Source organism: Dama dama, chromosome 4 (genome assembly GCF_033118175.1).
Source record: "Dama dama isolate Ldn47 chromosome 4, ASM3311817v1, whole genome shotgun sequence".
Lineage (NCBI taxonomy): Eukaryota > Metazoa > Chordata > Mammalia > Artiodactyla > Cervidae > Dama > Dama dama.
The window spans coordinates 36,945,121-36,957,867 of record NC_083684.1 but is presented as its reverse complement, the minus strand read 5'-3'; positions in this window follow the sequence as shown (position 1 = coordinate 36,957,867).

The following is a 12,747-nucleotide window of genomic DNA, read 5'->3' as shown; positions in this document are numbered from 1 at the left end:
AGCCAGCCAAAAAGATGATGGTTCCATATATAGCTGAATCATTAATTTGGTCATTTTATTGTATATGCATCCTTTTATCTATCAGAGCCTATAGTTTCCATAGCAGGAAAATAGGTATAATAATGCCAGCTTTGTAAGGATGCCTAGATAATTGAAGTTGACAAGGCAGTTGACACAAAAATAGTCTCTCTATAAAATGAAAAGAGAAATAGTCCAAGCAAGACAAAACAAAATAAATTGGTTCAATTAAATGTAATGTCCATAAATGCAGTTACCTGGCTTACCTTAGTTACCATTATATTTTCAGTCATGGTTCAATAAATATTTATTAGGAAAGCAAATAATAAAATAATCAAATAATTTATTAAATGGATAAGTAAGGATTGGATACAATTTATTTAATGTGAAAATTGAAAGATTATATAATTAGGATATTAATGTTTCTCAACTTCAGGCAAGTCTATAAGAAATATTTTCAAACACTATCAAAAGAGTTAAAATGGTAAACAGATTTTAAAATTGTTGATAGCACTAAAGTAGATTGAATATTGATAATTGATGGAAATACTTATATTTAAAGATATTGAAAATCAAAGTTTTATGTTTTATGTATAATTATAGAAAACTAAATCATATAAAAGTAAGAAATCAAAAAGAAATCAACCCACCAACAAAAAAAGAACTTTAATCTTGATGACTTCTGGCTAACACTAAAGTTCTTAGCCTTCTGTTGTTAGAGCACTGCATTTTAGTCAGGACTTTACTGAAATATAGGTGAAGCGACCATTTTAGAGGAGGGAAAATAATGCAAACAGCTTTACACTGTCTACATGTCATTCTGTCTTTGTAACTCAGTACCTTTCCAACAATTTTCTAGGATACACAAAAATTTTTTTCACCACCACTTTTTAAGGGTTAAGGAGTTTAATTACCAAAACTGATAAATGTTGTTGAAATCAGAATTAATAGTGTAGTTATCAGCATATTGGATTTCTCTGATTATAGCTTTGACATTGGTAAGAAGTGCCATCATAGGGTGATGATGTTTTCTCCTATGAACATGTTTCACATTATTTACTTATTTATTTAGCCTCAGTTTCTCTGTTTTAAATATACAACTGTCCTTTGGTATCTACATTCTCCCATATACTTTAAATCATCTCTAGATCATTTATGATACCTAGTACAATGGAAATGCTATGTAAAGAGTTGCTGTGGGATGGGAAACTCAAGCTTTGCTCTTTGGAACTTTCTGAATTCTTTATTTTTTTTTTTTTAGTATGTTCCATCTAGGTTGGTTTTATCTGTAGATGTGGAACCTGGGGAGGTAGAGGGCAGAAATGATCTCCCTCTCCCTTTTCTGGGTGCTCTTTGGTGGTCTGTCATTCACTGTAATATACTTTGTGTGGAGGCTGTGTACTATGAAACTACTATCTAAGACAGCACATATCTTTTTGGAATAATCCATCTTCACAGTGATGATAGAGAATGTGATGTTTCCTCCCTCTAAATCATGGTGGAGCAGTTCTAACCAAGAGTGATTTGTGTGTGTTGTGAAAGCCCGCTAAGGAGATTTACAGGACTTCTATCATCAGAGAGCTGCTGTGTCCAAGCTCATTATGTGTGCCAGACCCCAAGTCCTGGGACGAATGCCATTCAGGAGTCACAGTGCCCATTCTCATTCCTGGCCTTATGTGTGGCCTTAGCTATGGAGTTCCAGCGAACTGAACTCATTAGGACTAATTTAATAAATTTCCAGGGCTCCAGAATTCTTCAAATGTGCCTCAGGATCCCTATGTAGGGTGCCTTGGATGCTTAAGCATAGAGTTATAGATCCACATCCGTGACTAAACTGGACCAGCTTAGTTTTTCTAATCTTACACAGTTGCAATTCAGGTAGAATTTTATTTGAACAAAGAGTTGGACAACTTTGATATTCTCAGACTTAAAATAAGACAGAAGCTCTCAGATTTTTAGACTATAAGATCACACAATGAGATTAGTTGTAATTTAAATATCAAATGAAAATTATGGTCACTGTAGGTTCAAAGCTTTTATTTTGCTATGACTTTTTGGGAGTCCTGTGTTGAAGATACTGAAATTTTAGTGTAATGTTAGTCATCAAACCTAGAAATAAAGGGGGCTTATAGTTGTTGACACTACTATTATGTCAACAGTCTCGTTTTTGCTTGTTTGTTTGTTTGTTTTAGATGAGAAGTGTGTATCACTAAGCAATGAATCAATTTGTCTAGTATCACAGTGATTAGATAATGTTAGGCATGATTTGAAGAATTATGATACTATAACAGTTTTACCACCCTAGATCATCTTAAACAAGAGATTCTATTGACATTATCAGAAACACAGACTTATTATTTATGTACCACTTAGGAAAACCTTGAAATGCTGTCTTTGATATCATCATTACAAGCATTTTAAGAGTTTAATGTCCTAGGCCAGGATGAGCAAAATAAAGAGGAGAAAAGAGGGATTTCTTGGATTCCTTCCTACAAAATATGTACAGAGTCAACACCTTGTACCCTGAGTGAAGAAATAAAATAACTGCACAGCACAAACTTTGTGCCAGGTAGCCAAGGGGCTGAGTGGTAAAAAATTCTGCCTGCCAATACAATGAGACACAGGAGACATAGGTTCAATCCCTGGGTGGGAAGATCCCCTGGAGGAGGAAATGGCAACCCACTCCAGTGTTCTTGCCTAGGAAATTCCATCTACAGGAGACACTGGTGGGCTGTAGTCCATGAGGCAGCAAAGAGTCAGACATGACTTGGTGATGCGCACAGCACAGCACAGCTTTCATATGCACAACTTAATATATATAAAAATATATATATATATAAAAACCAAAAAACAAAAAACATCCTCTTAACAGCTCTTCACCAATGACTAAGGGGATTAGGTGTCTAACACTTCAGGTCTCTTGCTTTTTGAGTGGGGTAATTCCAAGTCACCTTCTCTACTTTTTTCTCAGACTTTTCCAATGGGATTGCACCCCAGATGCCTATAGCAATAACCTATTTCTTTAGGCCTCTTTAATCAATATCCTTCCTTCTTGTATGTCATTTCCTCACCCAGTGATATTCCCTGTGATCACTTCCCAGATTAACAACTTGTACTTTAATTCTTACCCCAGAGTCCTGTTTCTGATGCACTCTAAATTTAAGACACTCAGTTACTAATTCATGAAGTTGGGTTTCCTATCTAGCTTCCTCTAACTCTAAACCCATGATTTGCCAACTGTGTACTGCTGTTGTCTTTAATTGGAGAATACAGTCTTTTATAGTGTTTATGCAATTTTTAGGCAGGTGGGATTTTCCCCAAAATCATGGATTTAATTTTAATTTCGCTTTCACAAAGCAAAACGTTTTTACACAGTGTTAAGATGAAAACACACAGGGGCTTCTTAAAAACAATTGAATGTGGCAATGTTCACATACAGGTTCCACAATGCTGCCTCTTGCAATGAGAGAAAGGGAAGGTTTCTGTTACAGTCTGAAGTATCAGAGAGATTATTACATGGTGACCCTGACTTCCATCTCAAGGCTGGGTTGAACAGGCTTCTTGATGACCTGGACCATGTGGATATGCTGAGTTACCTTGTGGAACAGCTTGTCATTGGAAACCCAAGGAGTTTATAACTGCCGAACTTTAATACAAAACAATTGAACTCTTTTCTCTGAAAGTTTGATTTGAACCAAGAACAGCTACTGGCCTAAAATGTAAGAATTAAATTCAGTTATAATAATTACAAAACATAGAAATACAAAGAAATATTTTTCTGAAACATGGAAATCACTTAATAATGTAGGGTTTTTAATTTAAAGTAATTGCTCTTTAAAATTGAAAGTGATATGATATGTTGAAAAATTGTAGGAGAGTAGAGAAAGCGTAACACATGATCCCATTATTCCTTCATGTAAAATAAAATGTATTTATTTACCTTAAAGTAAAATGAACTAAAAGACTAGTATCAACCTTTAGTTTTATTTGTGTTTCTATTTAAAATTTATATCAAAACAGCTTATGTTTTTTATCCCTTTGATTTTTTAATTAATATTAATTTTATGGTTTTTTTTTTCATTATTGTTATATGACCTGTTGGAACATTCTGAAAATTTTACACAGACCTTAGACCCCATAATTGGACACATAGACTATAAACATATCTTAGTTACCTGAGAAAGAGTTTAACCTTATTCTTTTCTTCCTGTTTCTACTTACTGCTTCCTATTTACAAATCATCATGATCCTGATAACTTAGGATTCGAATGTGGTGTCAATCCATAGCTCATGGGTTAATGATGGGTAGTGTGTAAAACACTTTGTAGTCCACAAGAGGTATTAAATAAGTGTGAACAACTCTTTGGTTCCTGTCTGACCCGTCTCAGGTTCTGTTTCTCTTGCTGCTCTCTTAGTTCAGGTTCCCGCAGCCTCCATGCCAACTTTGCTGTTAATTCTGCAGTTTTCTCTTTTTTTGTCCTCAGCATAGAACACAGTATAAGTAGAAAATATAAAAGACCATTGAACTCAAGTTTTTGATTCAAGTGAACTTAGCCAAGTTTGATTCCTAGCTTTGATTTGTCCCAGCTATATGAAATTGAGAAGTAACTTAACCGTGCATAACCTCAGTTTTCCCTTCTATGAAATGGGGACAGTAATACCTAATTATCAAGTTTTTGTCAGGATTCATGATGACATACATTAAGTGTTCATTACAGTGCATTATAAAACAAATGATTTTGGAAAAATAAATATTTCTATGAATGGAGTCATCTCTCTTTTTTAGCTAAGATTGCCTTGACTCAGGGTGAATATTTTTATCATAATAATCCCAGCACTAATCCAAAGATCTGTCCTATCTGACTTGGGGGAAAGAGAATTTCAGGCTATACTACAGCTGCCAAACCAATCATATGATCCTTGCTTTTGAAGATGTATAAGTGAGGAGTAGCTTTGTCATTGTCATATTTGAAAAGAAAAGAAAAAAAATAAGCATAGTGAGAACCACCAAAAGCAAACAAACAAAAAAAAATTGTAAAGTTCCTATAGCAAGAGAAGGCAAAGACATTTATTTAACTCTCTTAATCAATTATTGTGAAAATAATCTGAATACAACCCATTTGATCAACAAGAGTGAGGCCCAAAACTCTGGGAAGTGGTGTTTTTCTTCTCTAATTTTTATTTCATCTTCATAGTCCTTAAATGAAATTGGATGAATTACAGCAGCTGAAAAGATGAACTGGCTGTTAGTTTCTTTAAGAAAGACCGATGACAAAAATTGGTCTGGACAAAAATACCAGTTATAATCACCAGCCAACTGGTAAGGGGGAGGAAGTGCTATTCATCCCTAATTCCAACTGTTAATTACCTAAAAATATATACATTTCTTACTTATATTTTTGGAATATCATCATGATTTAATCAAAACATGGTCTGTCATAAGTTTAAGAAAAGCATACTCAATTTATAGGGCATCTTTTAACAGTATAATATTCCTGATGATTCAGTGCAATAAAATATAAAAGAGTAACAGGGGAATATACAATATTTAGTGTTGTTAATATACTAATATCCTAAATTAGGTGCCAGCTGACAAAATGCTATACTTATTCCTAACCTATTTTACAACTTGTATGATGAAATCTGAGCTGTTTGGCAGAGGTGTTCTGTAGGGTTAGGCATAGATGGCAATTACTGGTGCTTGGAAGTAATATCCAGGATCCTCAGGTGGAAAATAAACTCAGTGCTAGATCCATGATGAGGAATCCACATTTACACATATATTAAAGTATCCGTTAGAACACACCTTTTATTATTTATAAAATGTAGGTCAAAACAGCTTTGTTCTTTGTCTCAGTTTATTGTCTGTGAAGTGGAATAATAGAAAAATAAGTTCAAATAATATTAACCTTACTAATGTTTCAAATGATTAGAATTAATCAAGTGCTTCACTTAATGTTCCAAGAACAACTCAGATGGCATCAGGTTAAACCTCACATTATTTATTTACTCATACTTAAATGGGCTTCCCTGGTGGCTCAGCTGGTAAAGATGCCTGCAATATGGGAGACCTGGGTTTGATCCCTGTGTTGGGAAAATCCCCTGGAAAATGGGATGCCTAATTCCATGGACTGTATAGCCCACAGGGTCGCAAAGAGTCAAACACAACTGTGCAACTTTCACTTTCATGTTCATACTTAAATATATTTAGTAGTATATTAAGTAAATGGCAACCCTCTCCAGTTTTCTTGCCTGAAGAATCCCATGGACAGAGGAGCCTGGCTAGCTGCAGTCCACGGGGTTGCAAAGAGTTGGACATGACTGAGCAACTAACACACCAAGTATAAATTTATTATACATAAACTACCCAGTATTCAAACTTGATTTCTACTACTGTCTTCCTCTGTAGAAGTGGGGACACCAAAGCGCAGTGAGGTTAAGGAACTTGCTCAGTGTGGTGCAGTCATCAGTGATGAACTCTGTATGTGAACACAGGAAGTGAGACACACAATCCTGCCATCTTCACCATTCCATCATACAGACTTCCCTACAGGGAATATATTAAGAAGAAGGAATTGCAATTTTAACTATAGTTGTTATTACCTAGGAAAATGATAAACATTGTTACTGAAGTTGGCAGGATTTCAGCCTATCATACAAATGCAGATTTTGCTAAAACATAGTATCATTACACATATTAGGAAAGATTCCACTGAAAAGAGACTATTCAGCTGGCCCTTGGAAAGTGCACAGACTTTGAAGGTGAAGATGGATAGTGTCTTTCTTAATTTTAATCAATTCTGCTGTAACAGAATTTCTCTGAATTTCTCTGAATGACTGGCTTGAAAATGACAGAAATTTACTTTGTATCATTGTGGAGGCTGGAAAGTCCAAGGCCAGGGCACCAACAGATTCAGTATCTGGTGAGACTTGCTTCCTGATTCATAGACAGCCTTCCTGCTGTGTCAGCACATTATACATGGCGTAAAAAACTCTCTGGTGTGTCTTTTGTAAGGGCATTAATTCTGTCCATGGGAGCTTCACCCTCATGACTTGGTCATTTCCCAAGGACTCTGCCTTCTAATACTATCCCACTCAGTTCAGTTCAGTTGCTCTCTTGTGTCTGACTCTTTGCAGTCCCATGGACTACAGCACACCAGGCTTCCCTGTCTATCACTAACTCCCAGAGCTTGATTAAACTCATGTCCGTTGAGTCGGTGATGCCATCCAACTGTTTCATTCTCTGTTGTCACCTTCTCCTCCTGCCTCCAATTTTTCCCAGCATCAGGGTCTTTTCTAGTGAGTCAGTTCTTTGCATCAGGTGGCCAGAGTATTGGAGTTTCAGCTTCAACATGAGTCCTTCAATGAATATTCAGGACTGATTTCCTTTAGGATTGACTGGTTTGATCTTTCAGTCCAAGGGACTCTCAAGAGTCTTCTCCAACACCACAGTTCAAAAGCATCAATTCTTTGGCACTCAGATTTCTTTATTGTCCAACTCTCACATCCATACATGACTACTGGAAAAACCGTAGCTTTGACTAGATGGACCTTTTTCAGCAAAGTAATGGCTCTGCTTTTTAGCATGCTGTCCAGTTTGGTCATAGCTTTTCTCCCAAGGAGCAAGCATCTTTTAACTTCATGGCTGCAGTCACCATCTGCAATGATTTTGGAGCCCAGGAAAATAAAGTCTGTCACTTTAGAATTCCACCAGATAGATTTTGGAAGGAATGCAAACATTCAGTCTATAGTAGGCAGGTATGGTTGTCAGAGGAGCAAGGAAAGTAGAAAACCTATAAGCAAGGTGAAAAGATAGCCTTTAGAACAGGATAAAACAATAAGAAATGAAGCAACTGAAAACTAATTAATCTAAAAAGTATACAAGCAGCTCATGCAGCTCAATAGGATGTCCCTGGTGGCTCAGACGGTAAAGCATCTGCCTACAATGTGGGAGACCTGGGTTCAATCCCTGGGTGGGGATGATCTCCTGGAGAAGGAAATGGCAACCCACTCCAGTACTCTTGCCTGCAAAATCCGATGGATGGAGAAGCCTGGTAGGCTACAGTCCATGGGGTCGCAAAGAGTCGGACATGACTGAGCGACTTCACTTTTACTTTCATGCAGCTGAATACAAGAAAAATAAATGACCCAATCAAACAATGGGCCAAGAAACTAAATAGATATCTCTCCAAAGAAGACATACAGATGCTAACAAACACATGAAAAGATGCTCAACATCACTCATTATCAGAGAAATGCAAATCAAAAGCACAATGAGGCACCATCTCACGCCTGTCAGAATGAATGCTAACAAAATGTCTATAAACAATAAAAGCTGGAGAGGGTGAGGAGAAAAGGGAACCCTCTTACACTGTTGGTGGGAATGCAAACTAGTACAGCCACTATGGAGAAGAGTATGGAGATTCCTTTTAAAACTGGAAATAGAACTGCCATACAACCCAGCAATCCCACTGCTGGGCATACACACCAGGGAAACCAGAAATGAAAGAGACACATGTACCCCAATGTCCATCACAGCACTGTTTACAATAGCTAAGACATGGAAGCAACCTAGATGTCCATCGGCAGATGAATGGATAAGACAGCTGTGGTACATATACACAATGGAATATTACTCAGCCATTAAAAAGAACACATTTGAATGAGTTCTACTGAGGTGGATGAAACTGGAGCCTATTGTACAGAGTGAAGTAAGCCAGAAAGAAAAACACCAATACAGTATATTAACACATATATATGGAATTTAGAAAGATGATAATGATGACCCTATATGCAAGACAGCAAAAGAGACACAGATATGAAGAACAGACTTTTGGACTCTGTGGGAGAAGGCGAGGGTGGGATGATTTGAGAGAATAGCATTGAGACACATATGTTACCATATGTGAAATAGATCACCAGTCCAAGTATGGCAAAAACCACTACAAAAGTTTAAAGTAATTAACCTCCAATTAAAATAAATTTATTAATTTTAAAAAACCTATTATTTTTTTTAATTTAAAGGGAGAAATTCTTTCATTGCTAGAGAGTTAGGAAAAGATTGATATGACTAGAAATTTGAGAAACTCACTCCAGCAGATTCTAGAGCATGATGCTGTGGTATATTGAAGAAGAAGCTGTATGAGAATTTGACACCAGATAATGAAATATAAAAATCAGAACACTGGAGCTTTACCATCAATAATCCAATGGTTAACCAACTTTTTAAATGGAAAGTGGGAAAAGAGATGTGAGGGATGATGATAGCACCCACTGACATTTTAACATCTGTGGTTTTCACAATGTTGAAGTTTGGATTAAAGGAAAGAGATTCTGTTGGCAAGGGGAACCAACCAGTGATATGACTTCTCCTTGCATTTGACTCTCCTATAGAATAATGTAACTCTATTTCTGGTCAATGGGAATCTCTGTTGTTTTTAAGATCTCTCAGTTATATTTCTTCAGCTGTATAAGGCTTAGAGAAATCTTCCAGAACACTGAGTTCTGTACTCATTATAAAACTGTCAAAAGTGATTTTGTTTTGCCGTAATGTGTGGGCTGCTACAGAGAAACACTATCAACTGGTACAAAAAGATGCCCTAATAGAAAAAAAAAAAAAAAAAAACTGTGCAAGGATGGAGGTTGATAGTTCTCAAGGTAGTGAGCTCCCTGACAGCACAGGACTGCACAGGAAAGTAAAGATGGGATAGTTTGTGTTAAGAATCATCTTAGTCGCTCAGTTGTGTCTGACTCTTTGCAACTCCAAGAACTGTAGCCTGTCAGGCTCCTCTGTCCATGGGATTCTTCAGGCAAGAACACAGAAGTGGGTTGCCATTCCCTTCTCCAGGGGGTCTTTCTGACCCAGGGATTGAACTCAGGTCTTCTGCATTGCAGGCAGATTCTTTACCACTGAGCCACTGGGAAGCTCTAGAATCATATGAGAACCTTGTTATAAATTTAAATTCTAGCTTCCCTGGTGGCTCAGCACTGAAGTATTTACCTGTCAATGTAGGAGACACAGGTTTGATTCCTGGGTCAGGAAGACCCCCTGGAGAAGGAAATGGCAACCCACTCCAGTATTGTAGCCTGGAAAACCCCATGGACAGAGGAGCCTGGTGGGGTACAATCCATGGGGGTCACAAAAGAGTCAGACACAATTTAGTGACTAAACAACAACATTCAATCCTGGAGACTTAGTAAGTCTGGGTGGGTCCCAGAGTATTTATGTTTAGAGGGCTCTCAGGCATTCTTGACTGAGCTAAGCTGTTGACTCACTCTTAAGAAACAACAACCTTGATATTATCTTTTTTCTTTTAATACTATTAATAAATCTTAGTTACTCACTGGAATGAGCCTTTCAGGTCCTGGGCGACGTATTTGGAACCCAATGACAGCAGATAGAGGCACCATGTAGTATGGTGGTGGTGATAATGATTTCTGAATAGAACTTACACTAAGTTTTTCTTCTTTGGTTGGAACTATTTTAAGCTTCAGTCTAAAAATTGTGACCTATGGTCAGATTATGAAATTTTAAAGGTTTTTTTTTTTTTCCCTCCCAAAACAAGAAATTTAAAGCAGGATCATTTATACATCATTAATGAGTCTGGAAGCATGAAAAATTGATTAGACTCTTAATTGTATCTTTGCTTCACACTTAGAATGTATGAAAGATAGCAGAGATCTTGGGTGTGCAGTCTTTGTGGTGGGCTTCCATTCTACAATCAGGAGGTTTGTGAAATTGTTAGTACCCTATAGTATTGTTCCTTTCCAATCAAAAGAAGAGACTCAGAGCAAAGATTTCTGACTTGGGTATGGATATAGCATTTGGGAAGGATAACAGGAAAATGCTGAATTTGGGGGGTTGGTTAAAAGTCAATTCAAGTTGAGTGAAACTGATCAACTTTGGAATCACTAAATGGCAATCACCTGCCTTGGCCTCTGGGCCCTTTCCTCTCGCCTTTGAATGTGCTATCACTGGTAGTGGAGTGTACTCTTGATTTTCAAACCTAAGCCTGTTAACAATCTCACCTGGGAAACCTCTGCTACACAAGGTCATAGTAGACATTGCATATAATTTTCTTGCCAGCAGAACTGAGTTTGGATTCCAATTAGGTTGTGGTCACTTGTAAGCCTCATCATCCCATGGGAACTACTAAAATTCTCTAAGAATCAGATGATTTGTCTGTGAAATGGGAATGATAAAACTGTTCTTGTGGGAGTTCCCTGATAGCCTAGTCATTAGTATTCTGGTTTGTCACTGCCGTGACTCATAATTAATCCCTGGTTGGGGAATCAAGATACCTCAAGCCACACGGTGTGGCCAAAAATATTTCTTTAAGTAAATTTTTTAAGAAAAGAAAAAACATTCTTGTACTGTGAAGTTAATTAAAATATCATCCAGTATTGGAAATTTCTTGATATTTTCCAGGTATCATTAATAACTACAAACATATATGGAGTTCTGCAAACAGACTATTTTTTTTTCCCTGATGTTCAAGTGATGACTAATTTTCATTTTTTGGTCAATTTGACAAATATTTGAGTGCTTATATTAAACCCATACTTCTAAGTGGATTCACCTAGAGAAGTCTGAAAAGAAGGTCCACTTTTAAAGAGACATACAATGTCCTTACTCTCTTGATGACTGAGAGATGCAATGAATAAGAATACACATAACAAGATGTCAGAGGAATCTATTATTATCATCTGTTGATTAGTTGGTTTCTATTTTTTTCCTTAATTTTATAAGAGGATTGTATTAAGGCAAAGCCGCTGTCCCAGTTACTTGCATCTGACCATCCCCTGCATGCTTGATTCCCTCAAAAACCCAGTCCTGACTTCAACTCCGGTAGTGATATCTAACAGCTTCAAAGGCTCTTCTTGGCCTTTGGTAGGCAACAGACCATCGTTTCACTCATGGAAATAGCTGTTGGCAAAAAGAAGAGTCACCACACTGCATCATAAGTGGAGAGAAAGCAATATTCATGTTAGATAGTTGTTCTAAAATTCTGAAGGATTTAAAAACAAAATAAAACATATGTATATATGCATACACAGACACACACACACACACACACACATATGCAGGTAAAAATCCACCTTCCAATGCAAAATACAGGAGATGCAAGAGACACGGGTTCCATCCTTGGGTCAGGAAGATCTCCTGGGGGAGGGCATGGCAACCCACTCCAGTATTATTGCCTGGAGAATCCCATGGACAGAGGAGCCTGGAAGTCTACAGTCCATAGGATCCCAAAGACACAACTAAAGTGAGTTTGCATGCATGCACACCTGTATGCATGTGTATGTGTGTATATACATGCATACACACACGTATAGTTATACTGTCTTTTAACAACGACCATATTATTTAATCAAGAATTATCTTCAGAATTGAGTTCTGAGACAGAAGATCAGAGATATTACTAAAAAAACTACTTTTGAAACAGGCAGCCTTGCTTCAGGTCACACTTAGCTCAATGTAAACAATGCTCTCATGTCTATCAGCTTCACCTCTGATTTTTTTCCATTCTCTACACCACTACCTATTGCAGAGACTTGTATGAAGCACATCAGTGAGCTCTCTTGCCTCTGGTTCTGGGGCTGGATTAGCACGTTAGGGAGCCTGGTAGGAGACAAGACGTGGAAAAGAAACTGAGTGGATTTAGGTCCCCAGATTCCTTTTTGCAGGGTCATCTTGAGCTTGCTTTGTCCTCTGCTCAAGGCCCT